At 45.8% G+C, this 24,831-nt stretch overlaps 1 protein-coding gene across 8 annotated transcripts in view; it reads left to right on the top strand.

Annotated features, from left to right (window-relative positions):
- The first annotated feature begins 476 nt into the window (after positions 1–476).
- The window catches only part of MBNL2 (muscleblind like splicing regulator 2), a 154,968-nt gene continuing 130,613 nt past the window's right edge, over positions 477–24,831 (top strand). For 3 of the 8 annotated variants that reach the window (XM_004746123.3, XM_004746127.3, XM_004746125.3), the window contains exon 1: positions 480–713. The gene's annotated coding sequence lies outside the window, so the exon portion shown is untranslated. Of the gene's footprint in view, positions 714–24,831 lie in introns of all 8 variants that reach the window. The other 5 variants (XM_004746120.3, XM_004746124.3, XM_004746121.3 and 2 more) reach the window with 4 other exon arrangements.

Raw genomic sequence — 24,831 nt, 5'->3', positions numbered from 1 at the left:
CAAATCAGCTGTGAAAACGCCCCGCGAGGTATTCCCCCGCCCGGGGTCGACGTGCAGCGGTCTCTCCCCGAAAAACAAATCCATGCTTTGTCAACTGGGGGAGCATGACTTCAGTTTCCGGTACCAACCTGGATCCCTCCGGAATCTGCCGAGTTGGTACATTGGGAAAGTACTGGCAGGGCCGCCGCGAGCTCGGGGCCGGCCGCCTTCCCGGGTGTTTTCTCCCGTCACCCCCCCCACCCCCCACCCCCCACCCCCACGCCCCACGTCGGCTCTGCCCACTCCGTGCCACTTCGTGTCGGGGCTGCGATCGCTTTCCGCGGAGAGGGAAATTCCTCTTTGATCAGTATGGACGCACGGTTTGCACACACGGCCGGCGCGGTGTTGCCGTGTCAGTCACCCGGCGGGGGCCGGCCGGCGGCGAGGAGGGCTGACGAGCCGGCCGCCGATTGGCCGCCCGCGGGGGGGCGGGGCCTGCCGGGAGGAAGGGCCGCCGCGTACAGCAACAGAGTTGAGACTGTCTTTGCTTCATCATCTGAAGGCGAAATTTTCCAGCGACGGCAGACGGCTCGCAGAGTACAATACCCAGGGAATGAGGACTATTTACATGGAAATTTCTGCCTCATGATGCCGCGGAGAAGCCTCGGCCGCCTGATTCTGCCAGATGTTCCCGGGGTTACTGTAAACGGAAAGAAGAGGCAGAGCTAAACAAGGTAAGAGAATCATCCCCCCACCCCACCCCCCTCCTTTTTTTTTTTTTTTTTTTTTTGAATGTTTAAAGAGTTTGCTGCAGTATGCTGCATTCCATGTGTGTGGCTCCGGGAAGCCAGGGAAACCGGATTCCACTAATTCAAATGTGATCCTTGCAGGGGACCCTGGAGTTTTACGTAACATTCAGATGGGAGGGAAAGAGATGGCAAAGCTTGAGTCGATGCCGCCTGTCTGGGGTGAGGCATAAAACGAGTTTTTATTCCAGGAGCACATCTATTTATTCCTTCAACAGAAACCATTGGAATTCTTGGGAGCGATCTTGCTTTGCTTGGGAGAGAGCCTTTACACCCTGCCGTGCTTAACTCCCGAATAAATAAAGTTTACGTGGATCCCATTATTTAAAAACGGGCTGGTAATTCAGAAGGGGAAAAGAAAACTTCGCGGTAAATCATCATGCGTGGAAGGTTTAGCAAAAAAAAAAAAAATAGGTCTGTTTATTAGAAATGAGGGACCTGCCTCGCTCTGTAATGCCACGGCGTTGAGTTTCAAAAGCACATTTTGAACGAGCTAGCAAGAGGTAGCTTTCTGACAAGTTTTCGATACTGTAGTTCAATGTTTACATTTCTTTTTCTGGCATGTCTGAGCCTTTGTTTTCAGCTTAAAAGTGGAACCATTATATTCAAAAGTAAAGCTGGGTTAATAATGCTTACTGCAATTATCTGATCTTTATGCATTTTTAATGAGAACACACAGCCCGCAGAATAATTTAATGAGGGCAGGCTAGCTTTTAAAGCTGTGTCTCACTATGCCGAACCCATATCAACTTTCTTGCCGAGAAGCAGCAGGGAGAAATGATGGAGATTTATTTTTAACACACTTGGCCCAAGAGAAGGAAATGATATATTTGTTAAAGAATTCTTTCTGCCCTTTTCCGTTTTAAATTTCTGCCAGGCATGAGGAAACTGTGCTTTTTTGTTAGGCCTCGGAAGCATGTGTTTACAATAAATGTGTAACATTTTTAGAATAGTTAGAAAGCACTGAAGCGAAGAAAAAAATCTGACTTGCCCAACCACTACCACCGTGAATGTTCTTCAAGAAACATCGCTGTCCTTTTAAAAGACAAAGGTTAAGTGCAGAGATATTTGTTAATTTGTTAATACGTGAAATTGGGGGCTAATGAAGTAAAAAAGAGAGAGAGAGGGGAGGGCATGCTTCTCATCTTTCAAGAAGATTAAGCTTCTCCAGCTACCCTCCTGTCTTGTGAGGGGCAATTCAAATATTCATTTAAAGAAAGGCAATGCCACGTAGATTCTTCTAGACCCACTGTTTTCACTTTCAAGGAGAAGTGCAGGACATTAGCCCAGAACTTCTGACGTCATCCCCCAACTATTTCTGCTGTGTGTTCTTTTATTCAGACTCATGGAGAGGAATATTGCTTTATGTCCTGGCTAGGAACATTCTGACTCTCACTTGGCAGGTCTTGAGTTATGTCTTCATAGCCTACCCCGGCCTTTCGAACCCCCCAACCAGTCTCCAGCAGAACTAGGGCATCTTCTCCTACCTGCCTCAGGTCGGGCGGGTCCGGGCAGGTTCTATGCAGGGTTCTGGCTTCGCTGGCAGAAAGCTGCAGGGAGCGGAGCACGGCTTTGCTTCTGGCTCAACTTCCCCTTGGCACAGCCCAGTACTGCCACCTGGGTGGACAGTGCCTGTGTCCTCATTCCCAGTTCCCCTAGAGCCACTATTAGGGACCGAGGTTATGCCACCAACTCTGTGGCTGGTTGTGATGGTGGGAACAGCTGCTTTTATACAAAGGGCACCATGTCCTAGGGCAGATGGGCTGACGGAGGGGAAGGCCAGTCCTGCGGGCTGTTAATCCGTGTCACAGGTGGTAACCTTGGTGAAAGAGATCAGAAGAAGGTTAGTTTTTGTTTTGTTTTGTTTTGTTTCGTTTTTACCACAGAGCCTTTTAAGAGAGAATTTACATCAGGACAGATGGGAGTTTTCGGGAGTTCCTGGTTCTAGTTGATGTTCCCTTTCGTGCTACTTCTGTAGCCTTAATAAGTAGGCAGCCACCTCAGTTTCTCTTTCTCTTAATAGAACTGAGTAATACTTGCTACGCTTTCTCTCATAATTCTAGCATGTTGAGAGGCCTTGATCTTGTACGGGAAAAAAAAAAAAAAAAAGGCGTTTGTCTCTTGCTACAAAGAGCTATTTAAAGTACAAAGGGATAAAACCTTTGTATTAACGAACTGTTGGCAAATGCCTTAGGGTATTAAGATAGTCATATTTCCAGAACCCTTCACTCTACTTGATGCTCATGTCCATTTTCTAGGGTTATTTTTCCTTAGACCAACAAACAAAATTTCCAAGGAGATCAGAGCGCGCCAGTGTTTGCATTTTCTCCATCGATCTGGTCTAATATACGGGAAGCTGTGCCAACCAGACTATTTCAGACGTAGGCCTTGTAGTGCCCGAAGCATTTTGTGCTATTTTTGCCTTGACTTTGCATTAAATTTGTGAAAGTGGAATGAATAAGACGGAAAATAAGAGGAAATGAAGAAAATATGCTTGCAAAACATACTAGTTATGTAGCTTTACTGGTTAACAGCCTGCCTCCTCTCTGCTAGTTGTTTTAATTTGCTGTTGCTATGGTGAAAACAAATCAATATCACATGGCTACCAGCCAGTCCCGCGCTCAGGGAGCGCCATCGAAATTCAAGATCAGGTACTCAAGATTCCGAGCAAGAATTAGGAGACGAGCATTTAGATTTGAGTTGAAGAGAATTCCTGATGGTAGATGGACTAGGCGCAGTCTTGTGTGCATTTTCTCTCCCTTCCTTCCTGATAACAAGAGATGGAAAGGAGGCCACAGTGACTTGTTTACATTTTCCAAAATGACAAAACACATCATCAGCGTAGAAGTACGTTGCTAACATTGCAAGGGGGTTCTGATTAATGAATGGGGGCATGTGGGGCACAGGGTACGTAGTTTGGGTGCCTTTAATATCTTCAGGTACAGTTGCACCTGAGAGCTGACAGGGTCAGAAGCAGTTACTTCCGGCTGCCGTGTCAGGCAGAGAAATCTGGCAGCTCTAGGGAGCAGGTGGGCCGTGGAGGCGAGGGGCATGGCAGAAGGGCGGGGAGTGTAAACCATCAACGCCAGCCAGGGACAAAGTCAAGGGGAAGCCATGCATCCAGAGTCGGGCCAGGTGAGCCCGGAACCCCAGGGGCCGAGCAGAACAGGGTAAAAGGGCACTTACCTAGGCCTAGCAAGGAAAGAGAGGAAGGGGCTGTGAAGAGAAACGAAGGGGTCGTGCTCACAGGCATCTTTTCTGGAATGGTCAGCTGACTCGAATGGGCAGAGATGCGCCTGGCCGCGGGGAGCCAGGAACTAGATATTTCACGCTTCGGTTTCTCTTGGAAGAATGAGGCAGAAAGACTTAGCTGGGCTTTGTAAATTAGTTAACAATACTGTCTCTCTCTCTCTCTCTCTCTCTCTGTCTCTCTTTTTTATTTTACTCAGCTCAGTTGTGTCTTGTGTTTTATTTTTTAATGTATACAAACTGTGAGTTGCAGCCGTGGTAATACTCCTGGTAAGGAGTGCGAGGTGGCGTCATGGCAGGTCTGCATCAGGCCTGTGCCTCCCACAGCTCAGCATTGTTTGGCTGGGGCGAGTCCTGCCTCTGCTGCTGAGAGTGAAAACAGGTGTGAAAGGGAGAGCCCTAGGCTTTCTTCTGTGAACCTGCACCACAGGCCGGTGCACAGAGTTTCAGCGGGCCTCCTCCCCTCGGTGTGGCAGAAAGGCTTGGTAATAAAAGTGCACCCACCGACCTACCTTAGAGCTCTGACAAAGAATGCATTGTCTAGGAGATGCGAGGTCAGTATATTCCATCAATCAGTCAACAAGTGTTTATTAAACACCTCCTGGGTTCTTTTGGTTAGAACAAGTCAATTACCTAACAACTGGCTCAGTGTACGTGCAAAATAAAGGGCAGACAGAAATGATGCAAAATCGAAAGTTTCAAAGGCTTGAATGATAAATTTACTGGTTCACGTTAATTTCACATTGACTATCAGGCATTTTTTATAGGTTTCAGACAGCTTTTGCTGTTTGGGGGAGAGAATAAAGGATGGAATTTTGAGTTTTAAGTGTCTAAATATACTTTCTTCACCTCTGTTACATTTCTCGGTATAAATGCTGTTGAAGTAACATATAGAGATGTAAGAGGAACAGCAGACATCTGAGAGTGCTCGGAAAAATCCCAAATATGAGGCTGTTGAGAGCAATCGCCCAGACTCAGCCAGCCGAGATTCAGCCCCTAAGTGACTGGGGAGCATGGACGCGTCATCTGAAAAGCCTTAAACACCAGTCACCAAAAGGAAATACTAGACCCTCTCCCACACTCCTGAGCCTCAGGGCACCTGGGGAGCCCCTGATGCAATTATCTTGCCATTCCCAATCCCAGCAAGGAAACCTGATTCCCGATCTTGGAGGATTAAACTTCCCCCACCTTTCTTCCCCCTTAAAAACAGTTACTTTTTAAAAAAATGTATTTCCCCTTTTAAACACAAAGTTTTGACTTTGTTTTATTTTATATTTTTTACCCTAACATCTCTGTGTATTTTCTGAGTGTAGACAAGCTGCAAGGTTAGGGACCCAGTTTGGGGAGAGCCGAGAGGGCAGACCTATGGGTAAACGAACCTAAAGAAGTCTTTTTAGTTATGAGTCTTGGCAGGCAGATGGGCAGTGCTAGGTTTATGAGCGTCTATGCAAGCTGACTGTTGTAAGAGATTTGGGGGTGGTGAGCCCCCCTCAGAGGACAAAGGGAGGAGGCAGGAAACAGCCGGCGAGGCAGGTCCTGGTTCTTAAGCATTTGCAATCCACAATCGGCAGGGAACAAGATACTTACAAATAAGATAAGAATAGGTCAGCACACAACTGTCCGCAGAAGGATAATTAACATACGTATACACTTTACAAAAGGGCTTTCGCAGACATTATCTCAATTAACAGTTCAAAAAGAGGGTTAAAAAAAAAAAAACAAAAAACAAAAAAACAGGAGCCTAATATTAGAGCACGGGAACAGAGGAGTTATAACCTGGATTTAAAAAAAAAAAAAAAAAGTTCATTTTTATTTCGTCTGTGGTTAGTTGACTTGAATTTTGAAGAGCAGGACAAACTTCTGAGTGTCCCTGGTACATGTATGCCCGTCACTCTCTCCTGTCCCTACAACTTTTCCTGGACCACCCATCATGAGGAGTACTTGGGAGTCAGCCTAGTTGCCAAGCAGGGCAAGAAGAGAGGTTGATAGGCTTTGCGTCTCTCAGCTCTGACTGCTCCGAAGGCAGCAGGGGACAGAACCTCTAGTGGCTTCCTGCCCAGAGCCAGCCACACAGCAGCAAGGTGAGTTTGGCTGTGGATGACAGGAAGGAGCTTCTAGAACATAAAGTTCATTAATGGTTGCAGATGGCTTGTAGACCTGGGAAAAACCAAAGTCAAGAACGAAACCAAAATTCAGACTATTCCATTTGCCCAAGAGAGCATCTCATTGAGTCCGCTCATGCCCGGGGAGGCCTGTCATTTTTAGAAATCTCAGACATACCTGATACCATTTACATAATAATGCAAAAGTGCTGGGTGATAATAATAATAGTAATGCCTTATGTGTATAAATCAGTTTTTAATCATCTCTTTTATGATCACAACATCCTCCTTTTGTTCCCTTTTTATGAGTTAAACAGAAACTGAACTTGAGTGAGGTAAAGCTCTGTGTTAAAAAATGTCAGTAGCCAAAAACCAGAAAAGCTGGTCCTCAAAACTATGGGGGATCTGTGCACGGGATATTCCATGAGATAAAGCAGTCTTTAAATGAAATCACCCTGCGGTCTGACTTGGAGTTTCTGGTTATGGATGTTGCATAGAGTGCACAGAGCCCAACCCAAGGAATTTTGGAAAGACAGTCATGTTTTTTATTGAGTCATGTTTTTAATTAAGATATTGAATTATTTTAAAAATCTATAAATTTCTGGCATCCTAGATGCAAGCTTCAATTAATCAACTAGAAAGTATTGGTGAAACATATATCCTATCAGTGATTTACTACTTGTAATTTTAAATGCTCTGGTAGTTCGGGAAGGTAGAATTATCTGTGAAGATAACTTCGTAGAGGAAGGGATGCTTCCTACAGCTTTGGATGGATATATTTTGTCCAGATCAGTGGTTCTAAAGTGCCATGTCTATACCCTAAGCCAAGGTAGGGCAAAATGATTCACTAGGGGAGGAATAGCTGAACTTGCATCTTATACATTATTTAACTCATCCTTTTAAAATGTCAATTTTCATATGTTTGGTAATGTATGTAACATATTAGTACTGTTAGGCAAGTATAACATTTATAAATAAGTAACAACCTGAAAACAGTTGTTCCTGCTCCAAAGTATTTTTCTGATAGGGGGATGTGTTCAAAAAAGTTGGAGAAGGCAGTTGTCAAAATCAGAGCAGGGAAGGTCCTCTCCAGAGGGAGAACAGCACGACTGAATGTGTGGGGCCAGTGTGGAAACTTGTCTTTGGAGAACAGGGATGAAATGTTGGGGAGCAATGGGAGATAGGATTAGTGGGGAGGTCCATATACAGCAGACCTGAAGAGCTATGAGGAGTTTAATTATTTGTTACCTATAACATCACATCTAATGCTTTAAAAGTGTTTCAGTTATGACCTATAAGGGAGAGGTGGAAGTTTGAAAATTCTAGGTATGATGTGGAAAGGGTTGGATTCGACTAGCAGCGTGAGGATGGAGGATGAAGGGCAAATCCAGAAGGTGTCTTGAAGGGAGTGTAAGAAAAGCTAGTGAGAGCTTAGAAGAGCCAAAATGCCACCAGCGTTTCTTTTAGGAGAAATGTCTATGGAACCCTAACAGAAATTTGATGGGAAAAGGGACCGACCGACAGGAACGAGCTGGAGGAGACAAAGGAGGGGATGAATTTTGAGTTCTGCTCATGGTGCTTTAGCTAATAATGGGTCATCCAAGCGGGCTATCCCATAGACGTTTGACAGTGTGGAGGTGTGGAGAACAGCTTCGATGCGAGGTTCCAAATGTAAATTGAGACATGCCTATGTTGAAATCATAATTGAGGCCATGGATGCTCGTAACCTTCAGGAGACAAGCAGATGACCAAGGATGAGCCATAGGGGGAGGACTGCCAGAGGCCTAGGAGGGAAGAAGAGCTAGCAAAGAATCCAGAAAGGAAATACCCACCAAGGAGCAATATTGCTGCCCCCCCCCCGCCCAAAAATGAGTACCAAGACTTGTAAGCACCATACAGCAGTCTCTGTGGTTCCACAGGATGATAGAGCAGCCCCCCACACTATATTATTCTAGCACAAAGTTTACCCTCTCTGGCCCTAAAAGGGAAAATATTGGTTCACTATAGTGGTGAGAGTCACAGATTCTCGGAAGGAGAGCGCGCCTGGGTGGCTCAGTCAGTTAAGCGTCTGACTCTTGGTTTCAGCTCAGGTCATGATCTCAGGGTCATGGGATCAAACTTTGCACTCACCTTGGAGTCTGCTTGTCTCTTTCCATTTGTTCCTCCTCCTCTCCTCTCTCTTACATAAGTAAAATCTTAATACTGGATGGCTAAGGAGATCCTCACAGCTGTGTTTTTCATATATACAGTTGACTTTTTTAAAAGTAGGTTTTCAGTAATAACCACGAGAAGACACTTAAAACTAGCAATTATCAAGACTTCAGCAACTGTACCTTGAAATACACATTTTTGGGGTGCGGTTCTTGGTTAGGAGGGGAATTCCAGAGTGGTCATAGATTTCCCTGGACACTGGTTATCCTAGTCTCACAGACCCAGAGGTCTATTTGTTCTTGAGTCTAGCAGGTGTCTGCTAAACCCAGCCATGAGGCCTGCTCAAGAAAATGAGAAAGCACTCAAAGTAGGCAAATGATGGTTGTCCTCATTCCAGATCCTATAGTGTGTACACCGTAGAACCCTTCTCAAATTTCCATGTGCCATATGGTATCACCTGGAGATCTTATTAAAAATGTAGATTCTGATTGGGTGAATTTGGAGTGGGGCCCAACAGTGCATTTCTGATAAGATCCCAGATGATGAACACGCTGTTCATCTACAAGGCTCTAGAACACAATGGCAGCTTTGCTAGCATCAGTGTAGATGGTGGCCAATGATTGGGTCTGGCATGGTTTTAAAGGAGGACTCCACAGGGCTCGGGGCCAGGACCCACCTCCTCAACACAGTAAGCCTTTCCAGGCTGCTCAGGCTCAGTGTGGGGGTGAAGTTGAACTGACTTATCCACTGAGCCTTGCCCCAAAACCTCCATGGTCAAGGGCGAAAGGTAGGGACTTGCATGGCTTCCCGCGGTTCTGTGGCTATGGGCTGTGGGTCTGTGGATGTCTCCCTGTGCTTATGGCAGCTGTCTTCTCTGTGGACAGAGACTCTTACCAATGCCCTGAGAGATGTGATCACTGCCTCAAGGGAAGACTAGTGTTTACACATCTGTTCCAGACCTCCTTCTCTCTTACGAAATCTATGTGTTCGAAACCAGCCTTAGACTGTTTCTTCTGGACAGTGGTCAGAACAGGGGCCTGAGATGAGAGTGTGACATGGCCACTCCAGTCCTCACGCCCTCCGTGGATTAGTTCAGGGAGCTCTGACAAGCTCACCGTCTCTCTTAATGGTGCAGATAATGCCATTCTCTGCTCATGCTCTCCAAAGAATACGAAGAGTAGAGAAGAAGGGTTGTTATATGCAGTTAAAATTGCATTTGTTTCAAAATGCTCATTTTAACATTTTGCAATAGCAATGAAGACAGTTTTAGAAACGATGGCTATCTAATGTGGTGGCTTCAGTGAAATGTCCAGGCCTGACTGGGGACAGATTTATATGTCGCTACAAGTCTTATACCTGGTTTTGTGTCCATCTGTCTCCCTTTCCTTGAACGCTTCGTTTTCCTGTCTGTCCCACATGTGGCCCCACTTTCCTGGCCCAGGAGTAGAGCTAAACTGATTTAGAGGATGTCTTCCCTGCCCAGATGCCCACTGACTTCACACACAGATGGCCAGTGTTTTTAGGCATTTTTAATTTACCAATAACATTTTAGGAATGAAAGGAAACACATGTCTATTGAGTTTGAGTGCCTACTGTATGCCAAGCCCTCTGCCGAGTTCTTCATGTACATGGACTCAGTTAAGCCTTTCGATGAAGAACAGAAAGTCCAGGGAGGCTGAGTTACTTGCCAGGGTCCGCGAAAGCCGCCGGTGGCCTCCAGACACCTAGGCCTTTCCCGAGGGTGCTTCCTTGGGGCTTTGCTGCAGAGAAACTTCTCTGGCATCTGCACGCACTGCTGGCCCAACTCCCTCCACGGTGAGGCAGGACACAAACAAGGAATGGCTGGCGTCCCGGTGCGCGCCTGAGCTCAGTTTTAGTCAGGAGCTCCTCCTCACAAGGGGCCAGGATCAGTCTCTGGGGACGGCTGGAGCTTTCTCTCCATTATTCGTTATCATTAGTTGGCCGTTTCTTGACTCTTCACTGTGTGTGTGTGTGTGTGTGTGTGTGTGTGTAAGAAGCATACAGACCTAAAGATGTCAACTTCTGGCTAGTGTGTGTGTGTGTGTGTGTAAGATGTCAACTTCTGGCGTGTGTGTGTGTGTGTGTGTAAGAAGCATACAGACCTAAAGATGTCAACTTCTGGCTACCTTAAATAGACACCATATGTAAGAGCCCATTATGGGCTGTGAGGCGAGATGTGTGGTGCTGGGGCTTCGGGGCACCTTGTGAAAATTCTTCAAAATCCCATTTTCTGTCCACAGCCCTCCCTCCTCGCCTGTGGGGTTTTCTTGTGCGCGTGTCGCCGCTGCCCCTCTGAGGCCGGGGGTGGCCGTCCCCAGCTCGCCTGCTGGGCCCGCTCCGGAGCTCGCCCACCATCTCCTCTCCCTCGCTCTGCTCTCGGTCCCGGGCCTCCCTGCTGAAGGGCACACCTAGGGGCCCCGCAGTTTCTGGGGCTCCCTTGCCCCCTGGCCCTGAGCTGGCAGAAAGGTCTCTTTATTTGCCCCCTTAGGAAGCCCACCCTGCCAGCCCTAAAGTCTCAGCTTCCTGGCAGCCACCACAAAGACCATCCCCTCAGGAAACTAAACAAACCCTATCTCTAGTTTCTCGGTTTCTTTTCTTTTCAAGTTCCCTGTTGCAGCTAGGCTGCAATTAAGCGTCAGGATCAAAGGGACTCGCTTGCCTCTGGGGTTGCAGGGACCCACGGACAGCTTTGGTCTCCTTAACTCCTTACTGCCCGGGAGCTGCGGCTCACCTGTACCTCGGTTCCTCTGGTGCTCAGGTGGCGGGATGGGGCCGGGGAGGGAGAGCTTGGGGAGCCACGTCAGAGCCCACAGAAGGGCCCCACACACACTCGAGGGCCAAACAGCGCCTCCTCCAGAGAGCCCCCCAACTGACAAAACCCATAAGCACGAGAGGCAAATCAGAGGGAATCCCAAATTGGGAGGAATGGGAGAGATTATCTAGCACCGTGTGTGCTCACCCTCGCCCGCAGCCCGGGCCAGCAGGTCCTCGGAGCGGCTTCTCCACTTCCGTTGACTGGACAGTCACTACCTCAGGACGCTTATACACCACAATGTCTTATTGTAAAGTTCATCCTTGTGCTGAAATGAAATGTGACCCCAGGGACTTTCGCTCCCCAGTCCTCGTTTGGGTCTTCAGAGTGACCCAAATGCCTCGTCACAAGTTAACCGATATCAATCAAGCAAGTTTCCTCTGATGAGAGCGGTTGGTCACTCTCTTACTTAATACTTTTATTTATGCAACTTAGGACACTCTGGACCCATATTGTTATCCTACTTGAACCTTGAACCAGCGGAGTTCAAGTGATGGGGGTGGGGCACTGAGCTCCCTAAGCTCCGTTCAGGCCTGAGCTCAGGGTGGGGGTGGGGGAGCTGAGAGGTAGAGATGAAGTGAGGAGGGCCAGACACCTTCCCTGTGATGTGGAATGCTTGAAAAGTGTCTTCAGTCCCAACAATAGGCTGTAGACACCTTTGGAAGTATCTGGCAAGGTGTTAGACATGGACTTGAAAAACCCATGGGATGACTGATAGATTTAGATGGATATGTATGTACATAGGTAGAGATAAAAAATTAATAATGGATATAGATACATAGATACAGATTTAGATTAATATGAGTGGAGATTAATATTTCTATATCCAGATAAAGATAGAGATTTAGATGAATATATTACATATTTAGATTGATATATACGCACAGATCTATAATTAGTATATGTGCAGGCACACAGCAACAGGTATAGGTTAGTATATATACAGACACAGATAAATAATCCACACGATTTGAATACCACACTAAAGCAGTTTTCAGAGGTCAAGGACATGTTTTGGGTGTCCTTTTGTTTTGTTGTTTCTGTTTTTCGGCTCCACAAAATGGCGATCCTTTTAGCCTCGGCTTCTAGTCCTCCTGGGATCCTCTGTGGCTCTCAGCACAGTCCTCAGCAGCTTGGAGACGCGCTCCACCATCAGCAGATGCCAGGGTCACCGAAGGAACTGATTAATCCCAGCACCAGTCAACAGTGGGCTGTGCTCACCTGTCCTTCCTTGGAGAGGGAGAAACCAGGAAGGATTTTCTCCCTCAGTTCCGCCTGGGGCCCCTACTCAGGGCCATGCTGAGCAAACAAAGGAAGGGCTGGTCAACTATTTCCCGACTAGCCAGCCAGGTTCTCATCCAGAGAAAGCCAATTCAAAGGCTCTCAAACTTGAGACAAGCCTTCCAGTTTTTCTTAGGAAAATTCCCAGGTTGAAATTTAACCTAAAGATCCCCAGGTCCTCTCTCTGCCTTTCCCCGCCCCCTCCAAGCCTTTACTACTAGTTTTACTAATGTCCATAAACCCAGCCAGCACTCTCTTCCCAGCTGAAAATTTGCCTTTTTAATTAAAACTACAAATTTCCTAGCTGACCACGAAGGAGCATAAATTCTCTTTGCCTCCCCACCCCGGGTAAAATTTATGTCGTATAACCCAGACCATGCTAAATAATTGATCAGAAAAAATGATTGAGAGGAGGGATTATTTTTGGAAACATTAACAGCCAAGAACCCTGGATGGGAAGTTGGAGAATGTCACTGTTTAAAACATCGTGGAAACCAGAGTGGATGTCAGTCTCCTGAGCCAGATACATGTCGGGTCTTGAGTTAATGGTTCTGTGCCTGTGGATTTTTATTTGATGTTCTGATCGCTTCCTTCCAGCCTGAACAATTAGTGCAGAGAGTCATGGGAAGCAGCGACACAGGGCTGTGTGCTTTGTCAACAGTACGGAGTCCCTGTCTTAGATCTGGTCAGTGCAGTTCCGTGTGAGCCCGCGGCCCTCTGTGGCTCCCCCGTGGGCCACCCCGAAGCTGCCAAAGCTGGAGGGCCAGCGGCCTGGGAGTGGATTTCCCTGTACAGTTTGGCAGAACCCAGCAAATTCTGGAGTTAGGTTTGTGACACTCTCCATCTTGCTCACTGGCTAAAAACAGAAGGAAGGAAAAAAAAAAAAAGAACCACCAAAATCAAAACCATATGTTCCATACAATATCAGGCTTCTAGAGAATACTGTGCTATTAAAGAATCGGCATCAACCTATCCCCATATTTGAAGGTTATGGGAATAGGAGCAGACCTGCTCCGGCCCCAGCTGAGACCCGTAGAGAAGGACAAGTCTGTTCCCTTCTTTTCTCAAAATGGCACGTCGCCGGAGCTCTTTCAGCTCCAACGGGGGACTCAGAAAGAGAATGCGTTTCTTGACTTATTTCCTTTCTTCGTGTCTTCCTTCTTCCCCTCGCATTTGCAGGATTGAAAATTAGAAACACTTTTCTCCTACACACAAAATTACACACACACACACACACACACACACACACACACACACACACATATTTCTCCCCTCCCTGCTTTGAAATGGCAATTGCTGCCAGAAAAGCTTCTCAGAGAACACATTGCTGTCCTGGCCAGCACAGTCCAAGGGTTCATTTAGAATGGGGCCGGTTAGTGCGATGTATGTAGTAGCTGGTTCAAGAGAGGGGTCACCCTTTTGAGGAGAGGGGCTTTCAGGGTCCTGCTAACAGAGCATTTCTCTGTCTGGGTGTGGGTCACACAGAGGTGTTCCCTCTGTGAAAATCCAGTCATCTGGACACTTCGGATGTGTGACCTTTCTGTTTCTAATAAAATTTGTAAAGCGTAGCTAGCTACCTGACACCGTCTCTCGTAAGATAAAGGGAAAGAGAGTTGGGAAGGCCCCCCCCCCCCGCCCGTATCCTTCCCCCCTGCAGCCTCCTCTCCTTGTCCGCAGCTCCCATACTTTCTGGGTTCCGGCAGGGAAAGGGCCTCCATTCCCCTCTAATGATGAGCTCTGTGAAGCCCCATAACATCCTACCCTCAGGCCAGTGGGAAGTTAATGCTTCAAACTCGGAAAGTTTGAAAAGGAGATCATCAGTGTTAAATAAGAATGATAATAATCATGCCACTTTGTCCTGGGGTACAAAGCATGTCCTCTTCTCTCCCTGTGCTTATGTTTTATGTTTTACAAATACTTGCAAATTTTGCTTGAAGTGTTTTGGGGCTTCTTTTTAATCCTATTGGGCAAACAAGACTCACAGAGTAGAGGAACCACACGGGGATGGCAGATGATGGTCGGGGATGGCAGATGATGGTAGCAACCCTAGACTCACGGGAGTCCATATAAGTCAAGGGAATGCAGGTCTTAAAAAGTAAGGAAGGATGACTAAGGATGGCAAGAATGTGAAGCTCGCAGGTCCTCAACAGGGATTTGAATTCTGGGTTCCCCAACTTTAGATGATCAAAAGTCACCAAGTCACTTGGAACTTTGATCTCCTGGTTGGCACAAGTCAAGGGGATGGTGCTGTGTTTCAGGATTTCTGTGAAGATCTGAGGCGACAAGTTACCAGAAGTGCCTGTTGCACAGTGCAGGCCCTTTGTCAATGGGAAGGGACGGATCACTGTTCATTTCTTACCTGTTTTGCCAAGGGTGGATGCATTCTACTCAGTGATGTTTTCTTGGCCACAGAAACATTTGCAGGAGGGGGATAAAAAAGAGTCCCATGTGAAAGGTTGAAGAAGTATATCTTAAATTTATCTCACTTCCTTTGCTCTTGTAGAATTTATACACTGGTAGGACAGATAAGGTATATAAAATAAACCACCACAGTGAAGGGGATCCATGCCACAAAGGAGGCATAAGGTTCCCCATCAGTGGGATTCCTGCTGTCCAGGTAAGGCATGGAAGTCTTCCTGGAGGAGATGGCTTCTGACATGGCCTGGGAAGGAAAGCAAGACCATGGTGCCTGCCCTTGGAGAGCACCCAGGCAGGTTTCCTGGAGTGTGGGGCAGGGTCTAGAGAGTACTCGTGGGGGTATGGCGGAAAGGCTTGGCACGATTGTGCCGTAATGATGGCCTACCCTGAATGCCAGTCTTGGAATTTTGAACATTATTCCAAGTGAAACAGAGATCCACCAAATTTTGTGAGTAGGTGATCATAGGTGTCAGACACTGTGAGCACGGTTTAGAGCTGAGGACTGCAGGTCCCCAGGAAGTCATGATGGAGAGGGTAGTGGTGACAAGGATTCAGCAGAAGCATCTTCCCAAAAGGCCACGGCAGGACTGGTAGAAGCTGAGAGGAAAGGGGTTAGTCAGGGGGGAGTCCAGGAAGACCCAGAGACCATGAGCATCGGTGACAGAAACATTCATGATACCGGGAACAGAAACACATTGGAGTATAGGGGAAGACAGGTGATAGGTTCTGGTCTTTGGACGTTTGAAGTTGGAATGTTCTCCTGGAAGCATAGGTCTAGGCTTCTGTTGAATACAGAGCTAGATGTACATTGGGAACTCATTCATAGGGAGTGGGATTTGAAATCCGAGAGGAGTTTGAGATAGCTAAAGAAGCAAGCGTGATCTAGGAAATGGTCGAAGGCACAGCTTTTGGGAATGCTGACATTTGGGGGAATTTCCTAGGCACATTCCAATGGCACGGAAGCCTGGAGTGAAGAGCCTTGCAGAGATGTCATGTGGTCCTAAGACAGGTGTGTGGGACTCAGGGCATCTCTCTCAATGCTCTGGATCTGTGAGAAGCCATCAGGCTTTTCACTAGGTCCTAGAAATGACATGGGTCAGTGATGTAATGCTGATGAGTAGTCGGTTTTCCTAAACCAAGTGATAATGGGAAGGAAGGGAGTTAGTTCATTGAAGATGAGGACTGAGCCTGGTGCCTTGACGTGCAGAAGTAAAGACGGTGCCCTGATCTTTGGGAGACACCTGGAGAGTAGGGGCTGGGAGGTCAAAGGGCCAGGTGCCGGGAGAGCGGAAGTGAAAACATTGGGGAGTGTGGAATATTCGGGGCAATCAAAGGGATGATGGAGGGAGGTGGAGAGGAACCGGGGCTAAGATGAGACTGTGTGGGATTGAGGAAGGGTTGGCTAGGTTGGCGTAGAGCACCTGGTGCAGCTTTGAACTCAAGGAGGCTGCCGAGGTTGGGTGGGATGAAACCACCGGGTTTTTGAAGATGTGTAGGAACAGGTGGGAGTCTGCTGTAACAGGAAAGGTGAAAACCAGCTGATAAATTGGAAGGAAGGTGTAACTTGAGGACTAAATGCTTCTCCAGAGAGACTCCCAGAAGTCTTTGCCTTGAAATGAATCCTGCTTTATTCAAAATAACTGTAGTGGCGTGGCTAACATACTGCACCAATCCCCAATTATTAATAAGTGCTCGGCTTTGCCTCGCTGTAGGCTTCCTGCTGCTTCTTCTTAAGGCGTATACCACTGTTGTTTGTTATTCTTCTGGATTTTTTTTTTTTATCATTTTCCATAGCTTTTACCCTCATTTCACTGAGGTCAGCAAAAAGATAATCATGGGCCTAGCATTCTTTCCCTGAATAATAATCTGCAAACATAGATGCCACACAGAGAGCCTCCTTATTGTAGCAATCCCCCAAGCATTTTAAACTTGAACCTGGCAGGTAGTAGATGCTCAGTAAATGTTTGTGGAATGCACAGGAATGATCAAAGTGTCTTATTACCGAGTCATGCATTTGTATAGATGATTATTAGCTACGAGTCAAACTCCCAGGAGCACACAGTCCATCATCCACTGAAAGGCATCCAGAAGTTTCAATCACAGGTGAAGAGAGGATGCATTCTTCCCCTGTAGATTGCACACATGTCAGTGTAGTTGGACTATAGTGCTGAAGACAGGCCAGATAAGCCCTAGCCCCTTTGGCCAGGGTGCTTTTTTGTATTTGGACTTCAGAGAAGAAGTTGGCTGATGAAAGCAATGGCAGTCAGAGACCAAGAGCAAAATTCATCAACTGGGGAGTGATCCAGTGCACACTAACTTTCATCCGCGAACTTTCATAGTTGCTTAATTGCCGTAGGACACAGGCTTCTGGTTATGTTCTGCTGCATGATGTGTATAGCACATCTCACCAGAATGGACTGACCTATTTATTTACCCTTGAGGGCCACTTGAAACCAAGTAAAAGACAAGTATGCCCACAGTCAAGGCCAGAATGAGCTCTTCCAGCCACTGGACCAAGGTCATGTTGCTCTACTCCATTCTCTGCCCCACCCAACTCCAACCCCTAGAGAAGAAAGAAGTGGTGTTTCCTTCCAGCCCATTTCAATGTCCTTACCAGTTCCTCCAAATGCTGGTTTTGTTGCTGTGCCCAAACTGTCAGGAAGCTTCTTTAAAAGTAGGTGACAGATTCTTAGGCCCCAGCCCCTGAGATTCTCACTTGGGATGTGTGGGGCAGGGCCCAGGAACCTGCCTTCATTGCAGAGACAGATGACTTGAACACAAATGATTATTAGACCTCTCGGCACAGGGGTTAAGAGACAGTTTAAACCCTGCATTCAAATTCCGGTTGTGCCACAGACTAGATGAGCCATTTCAAGTACATTTTAACATGTTTTTTTTTTTTTTAAAGAAATGTACTTAATAAGGCCCACTTCTCTGGGTGATGATTAGGATTAAATGAGATCATCTATGCCAAGAACTCTCTATCCTGCACAGAATAAACACTCAATATACAATGTTTGGATATATTTCTTTGGGTGAACATGAAGCTACTGGGGAATAATCCCCAATTAATAATTCCACAAGGAGTAATGACTCTCAACATGACTATTTCTGAAATTTCTTCAAGTCTTGTTATCACTCACAAAGACGTCCCCGGTTTTGCCACAAAAATGCAAGGATATTCTCCAAAAAGATCTTATGCCAGACTTTTGGGAAGTCTTACATCTGGTAGGGCTGGTACCACAGTGGAGCACATTACACAGAGCAGAGGAATGCGGTTGCTTTTGAAAACAGAAGGACTGGGCCATGTTTGGAAAGCTGGATACAATGCATGTGTGAAAATGGAGCACTTGACCTAGCTCCGTGACAGCCCATGCCTTGAGCTGTTTTGGCACAGATAAAACCGATTCTGTCCCCACTCGGGCCGTTTTTAGGTCATTCAAGCAGATGGTGACTGGCTCACATTGGGACCAAACTCTCGAACTTAAACTTCTGGAAATGAATGAATAAATGAATGCATTTCCTCTGGGGCCAAGAAACACTCCTGACATCTGCCAGTCCTTTCTGACCTTCTGGTCTCTGGGGAAAGGTTGGCCCTTTGTGGCTTCGAGAATAAATAAGCAAGGATTGCTCCAAGGTGTTTCCTGCGACTGTGTGTTTCTTCCTTCCTGGATGTAGTGACCCAGTTGCCTCTGTTGGGAGACTCAATATGGCATGCCCTTTTCTTCCCTCTGAGAACCCGCCAACCGCAGAGACATTTTCACAAGTTAGGTCCTGGTGCTCCGGGCCTGAGATCTGGGACACACACACAGGCACACACACAGGAAAGAAATGCGGTATGCAGTCCATTTATTTGATCAACACCCAGGGAGAAATAAGGACAGAAACGTGAAAAAAGAAACACAAAAATAGAGGAGGGAGTGCAAAGAGAAATTCATGATACTCTGCGATAGAAAAGTCTCCGTTTCAGCTTTCAGTTGAGAAAGATTTCTAAATGTTTCCAAATCAAAGTATATCTGCAAATCTGCAAATCCATTGTGAGTCGTTTTCAAAATGCTCATTCCTTCCATTCAGAAGGCCTGATTAAAATCCGACTTGTGCCTAGTACGCTGATGCTACGTAAAGCAAGCAAAACAAAGCTGATTGGCAGCCAGCAGTCATGGTGAGGAGTGAGGACACAGGTGGGCACACACACAGGTGCACACTGTAAAGCCAGTGAGACCCCTGGACGAACCCTGTTTGCATGGGGGGACCCCAGACACTTAATGCTTAATGGAAGATGGGAGGGAGGAAGAAGCCATCAGAGTGTGGTCAGTTGGGCCCGCCTCCCACTGGAGTGGGTCTTGAATTGAGAAGGATGCCTGGATTTCGACAACCGCCCGAGGAGAGCGGAAGACATCCCATATCAAAGGAAACTGTTCAAACAAAAGCCAATAGGAGGAAATGAGCTCGTATTGTGTGCACACATGGGGTTCCACGGAAAGGAAATTGCCTGATTCGGGACACTTCCGATGCCTCCTAAAGCTGGCTACAAGAAAAGGTTGGGCCTGTGTTCCCACAACCTGGAGAAAGGGCTGGCTGCCATGAAACGGGTCGGGTTTTAGCAGAACTCCCTACATTCTTAGACTTCCAGAAACTTCGATTACAAGATGTGTCGTTGGGAACCCAAAAGGCGATTCTTTGTGATCTTCCTTGTGCTTTACGGTATTTGGATCGAGGAAAAAGTGGGGAGCCGGCGCTGGGCTCAGAGCCCAGAGCTCCCTCACTTATTCTTCAGGTTCTATCAGGCAGGTAAGGCAGAGCCTGTGCCCAAGAGCCCTGTCTCTTCAGGGCCCTTTCTCGGCTTCCTGGAGTGGACCAGGCTGACTGGGTGGAGGCTCCCTAATGGGCTCAGAGACATGTTCCAGGCAGGCCCCCAAACCACACAGCAGCTGTGTCCCCAGCTTTGCTACCTGCCATTCTCTGTCCAAAATATAATCCTCACCATGAGCTTTCCATTCTCTAGGGTACAGCCTGGTGCAACCTAGTGCCCCATAGGGAACTCAGAAACAGGCATGACATTGCCAGTCCCCAAGGACCTTCGAGACTAGAAGAGGAGCATTCATTTCAGTAAACATCATAAGAAATAGGAATTTCCCAGGCCCCAGAGAGCCTTTGGGGTGGGGGTGGGGGAGGGGCGCCTATGAGTTGTTAAGAAGCCTGAAATGAGCAGGACTTGTGGGTTTATGGTTTTTTGTTTTTTGTTTTCTTTCTTGCTCTCTGTCTCTCTCTTTTGTGTTGCCTGATTGACAGTTTGAGTACTTTAGGCTTGGATCTGTGGGGGCGCTACTGTAAGTGGCGCGTATCATGGAGTCCTTTCTGCTGACGTCATCCTCCCAAGGTGTTGCCCAGGAAAGGCAAAATGCAGGACCAAGGAGGGCTCCACGCTGGTCCTGGGGCCCAGCCGTGTGCTCACCGTGAAGGAGCCTCCGCTGTGTTCTCTCTCCTTCTGCCTCTGCCCAGACCCCCGGAGCTAGGGCATGTCTCGGGCATCCTCGGTCCGTCCATCCCCAAGTGACTGTCTGCAGCAGCCGCCAGTGGCGGGTGTGTGCAGCGGACAGAGGAGACAAAGGTGATCAAAAGACTGTGTTCCCTGAACACATCGAGTTCCATTGTGGTTTAGGTAGATAGATTTCCGGTTTACTCAGGGGGATGAAAAATTAGGGTCCTTAAATCACGTTCTAGCCAGACACAACAGCAACAAGGTCAACTCCAAGGACATGAGGACTGGGGGCGGGGGGAGCGGGGTGCCTTGGGCCAGGAGAGGGAGAGTGGCTCTCCAGGGCAGTGGAGACCATCCACAGGGCAGCACGAAATGAACGGCGAAAAGGGTGTCACCATCTCCGTCTAATTAGCATGTTTCTTCTAATTAGGGGCTTCTGAGGCTTATCAAGCCCCATCTATAAACTAAAACTAATAGGCAGTTAGGGGTTTGTTTTGTTTTGTTTCCTTTTCTTTTCTTTTCTTTTTTTTTTTCCTTTTTTCTTTTTTCCTCCCAACCCTTCAAGGGAAAAACACATAAATTAAGATTTAATTTGCCAGCAAACAGCATAATGTGAACGCACAGAAACAAAACTATTTTATTCAGCATGGATAAGGCTGGATATTTAGGGAGATTTTTATCTTCTAGCATAGATGTTGTTTTGTTATCATTCATCAGAAGCTGCAAGGAAAGAAAAAAGGGATGGAGTGGAAACTTGCCCGAAGATTTCTCCTGGTTCTCCCCACCTCTCTGTCTCCCACAGCATCAAAAAGGCAGGAATGGGAACCACACCCTTCTCTTGGCCACGGTGTAGACAGTATTTTGCCCTCCTCACTGGCGAAAAATGACGAAATTACAACACAATTCATCTCACATGACACACTGGATAATGGTGGTTTCAAAATTCCTCATAGTTTAAAGACTGATTTACAGGATTAGGTCATAGAAATGCCTGTAAAATTCCAATGTGATTATTTACTTATGTGTAGTTGGTTGCAAGTATTACCACACGCCCCGAGAAAAACCCCACTTGTGAAGATCTTTGAAATGAATTTCAGTTTGCTTGCATGACTTTTTTTTTTCTTTTTTTTTTTTTTTAGCTGTCTTGAATAAAAACAGGCTGTAATTTTGAAAGCAACAAATTGAGGGAGACGGGTGTTGGTGGCCGGAGGTGGGGTTGGGGAGGAGGCCACCACCCAATAACACTGCTGAATAAATAGGCTCAGGAAAGCGAAGAAAAATCTGGAAACTAACAGAGACAAGTCAACTTACATTCACGATGGTCCCGCAAACCATTGATGTTCACCAAGAACCATGAAACTTTGGCTTTTTCATGTATTAACGGCCCTTTTGTGTCATTCTTTTACAATGTAGACCAGCTGATAATGTGCCTTGTTCCTCATTGACTTTGCAATCTCATTCTTTGCCACAAATATAATGGCCTGTTTGTTTTGCTGCTGGTGCACACTGGCCAAAGAATCAGACATTTGTTTCACATTGCTTGTTTTGAAGAAATCAGTTCTGGGTACATCTTTATACTGCCCATGAAAACAGAGGCTTATCTGGGTGAAAGATACCCCAGGTCTGTACTGGGGTAAGCATCCATCTTTCCCCTGCTATAGAAAATGAAAATGAAATATAATAAAACTTCATTTCAATCTAATTATTAAAGAGTCTGAATTATAGGCTGTTCGTGATGATGTACACTTTTATTAATTATAACAACATACAGCAATTTGAACTGGCCAAGAGTATTTCTCATAATGGCTCTTAAGAAGTTCTTATTAATGAAGAGATAGGAAGGATTTATAAGTAGTATTACAGGTATTTATATCTAAATGAACGGTAATGGAATGCCTAAGAAGTTTGGTCTCATAAGGAGCGTAAATAATCCCATTAGATCCATGTTAAGACTGTTAATTTATTCAGCAAGCACACCCCCTCTGCCCCCGTTTTTCATAAGCAATTCAAAGGTAACCTTTAGCCTAGTCTGGGGGTGGTTTCAACTCACAAGGGAACTCTGATCAGTTGGTGGTGGCTGCCTGCCTGGAAACTTGTTTTGAGAAATTTGCCTTTGCCAAGACTAGATTTGTAGGGAGAAAGTGCCGGGATTGATTAGTCATGCCTGCTGTGGACAGGCAAGGTGGGAAGAGAGAAACTGAGTGAAATCCATTTGCTGCCTTTGGCTGGGTGATTCAGAAATCCTGTGCAGTTGGTCTTATTACAAAATCATCCCCAGAACAGACTGCAGACTGATGGTAACTTCCATGATTCTGGTAACAGTTTCTAGGCAGCTCCAAAATCCAGCAGTTGAAGGTTCTTTCTACCAGAGTAGTAGTCATCAAGTTCAATGACTACTTAATTCACTTAAACCCTAAGCGAGAAAAGTACATTGGATTTATTAACGTAGCTATATGAATGTGTTTTTATTTTTCTTAAGTTTGAAAAACAATATTTTTTGCGCCCTTTCTTTCTACTGAATATGGTATTTGGGGAATGGAGTGCAGGTTGCTATTACATGGGAATGAGCCCTTTAAAATGGTATTTTGATGTTTTGTTTTAATTTCATGTGTAGGATTACATTTTTTTTGGAAAGAAAGTGAACAAGTGCTAGTTTTCCCTTCACTAAAACAAATCTGAAGCTCGGGGGCCAGGTCCACAGAGCACCACAGGTTTCTTTTATTTCAAGTTAAATAGCAAACAACAAACAGGACAGAGGAAAGGAACTAACTCTTTTTAAAGCACCTGCTTTAAAATGTTCTAGGTACCTTGACAATTGCTTTCAAAATGTTCAAAAAAATGTTTTTCTAACTTAATGCTCCCAACTTCCTGATGGATATGGAATATTGTCCCATTTTATAGATAAGATGAATGAGGTTTAGGAAGGTTAGACTGTTAGGTCAATATAGGGCTTAAATTGGAATCAGCTTCTAAAGCAGGCTGCAATTCCTGTGTGGAGTTCAGAATTTAAACATAAGCCACTTGTGCCAACTTTTAAACAGGACTTTTGCAAGAACATTTAATGCATTGACTAGTAATTCTAGAACTTTAGCATTTCAAGAGTCCTCAATGAATTTTGGCTACTACTATTTCTCTCTCTCCCTCTCTCCCCGCTTCCCCTCCCCCGTTTCTCTCTCTCTCTCCTTCTGTCTCACACTTTCTCCTTCTCTCTCTCTTCCTCTCTTGTGTGCACATATACATATTTAGGTGTGTGTGTGTCTATACAGAGTGAATGCCTACTGAACTTCAAACGTTTATGGCAAAGCACTTTGCCTTTTTATTAGAAAAAAAAGTGAATACCTACTTTTTATGTTAGAAAATTATCTAAACCTAGAAAGGGTAAATTTTTATAGGAGGATAAAGACTGTAAAGTATACAATAAAATCAGCAGTGTGTGTAAGAAACCAGAATATCATCCTGACATTTTATACAGTATGTAAATTGCAGTTCTAATCCAGAGGAAGTCTGCTTTTAGTTAAGCGCTGTGAATAAACTCCTGTTTCTAAAATTCTCCATCTCTCCTTCGGTGGGAGGGGGCAGTCTGGGGTGGGCGGTAGAGAGAAACTTCTTTTTTTCTTCTTCTTTTTTCTCTGAGAAGGCTTTTTATTAATTTCTTTTGCTGAATTTTTGACCCTGGAAAGAAAAGAGAGCTATTGTACCAAACCGCACAACAGGACAGGCTCCCCCAGAAGGGATTTTTTTCCTTCCTGCTGAAGGACTCAGATACCAGCTTTATGAGCTGGCTATGGTCAGCTTTATCGCAAAGCCAGTAGATTTTCTTAATATACTTATTGCTGTTCTGTAAATAGCACAGGGGCAGTCAGTCATGAATCTGAATCACTTGCAAAGTCAAAATGAGACCGAGACTGGTAATCTTGGGGAGCAAGTGTTGAGTAGCCTCAGTAATGAAACTAGTAATTGGAATTATTTCTCAGTGAGCAGGCTGATGGTCTCCACACCGATCCTTTGAGCACCATTGTCTACCTCTGAAACTTATTGAGGTAATGCAAGCTGGAAGTACTTTATTCACTCTATAAAATTCTCCCTAAATATCATATGATTAATATTAATGATCATAATTGTATTAAAATTCTTAATGAAGACATGAGGAGAGCTCTGAGATTGTCCACCATGTTTCTTTACAAAGGTAATTCACTGGGGCGCCTGGGTGGCTCAGTCATTAAGCGTCTGCCTTGGGCTCAGGTCATGATCCCAGGGTCCTGGGATCGAGCCCCGCATCGGGCTCCCTGCTCAGTGGGAGGCCTGCTTCTCCCTCTCCCACTCCCCCTGCTTGTGTTCCCTCTCTCACTGTCAAATAAATAAATAAAATCTTTTAAAAAAAGATATTTCATTAAGAACTACAGTACGCTTTTTTTGTTTCTTTATGTTCAAGGATATTTGGAGGAATAGGCATATGAATCCTGATAATGCTTGAATCCCATAAAAGCCATCAGAGAAGAGGCTGAAACTTTTTTTTCCCCTTTAAAATGG

Source organism: Mustela putorius, unplaced genomic scaffold (assembly GCF_011764305.1).
Source record: "Mustela putorius furo isolate JIRA1106 unplaced genomic scaffold, ASM1176430v1.1 tig00000551_pilon_pilon_pilon, whole genome shotgun sequence".
Classification (NCBI taxonomy): Eukaryota; Metazoa; Chordata; class Mammalia; order Carnivora; family Mustelidae; genus Mustela; species Mustela putorius.
This window is presented reverse-complemented; position numbering and strand designations above follow the sequence as displayed.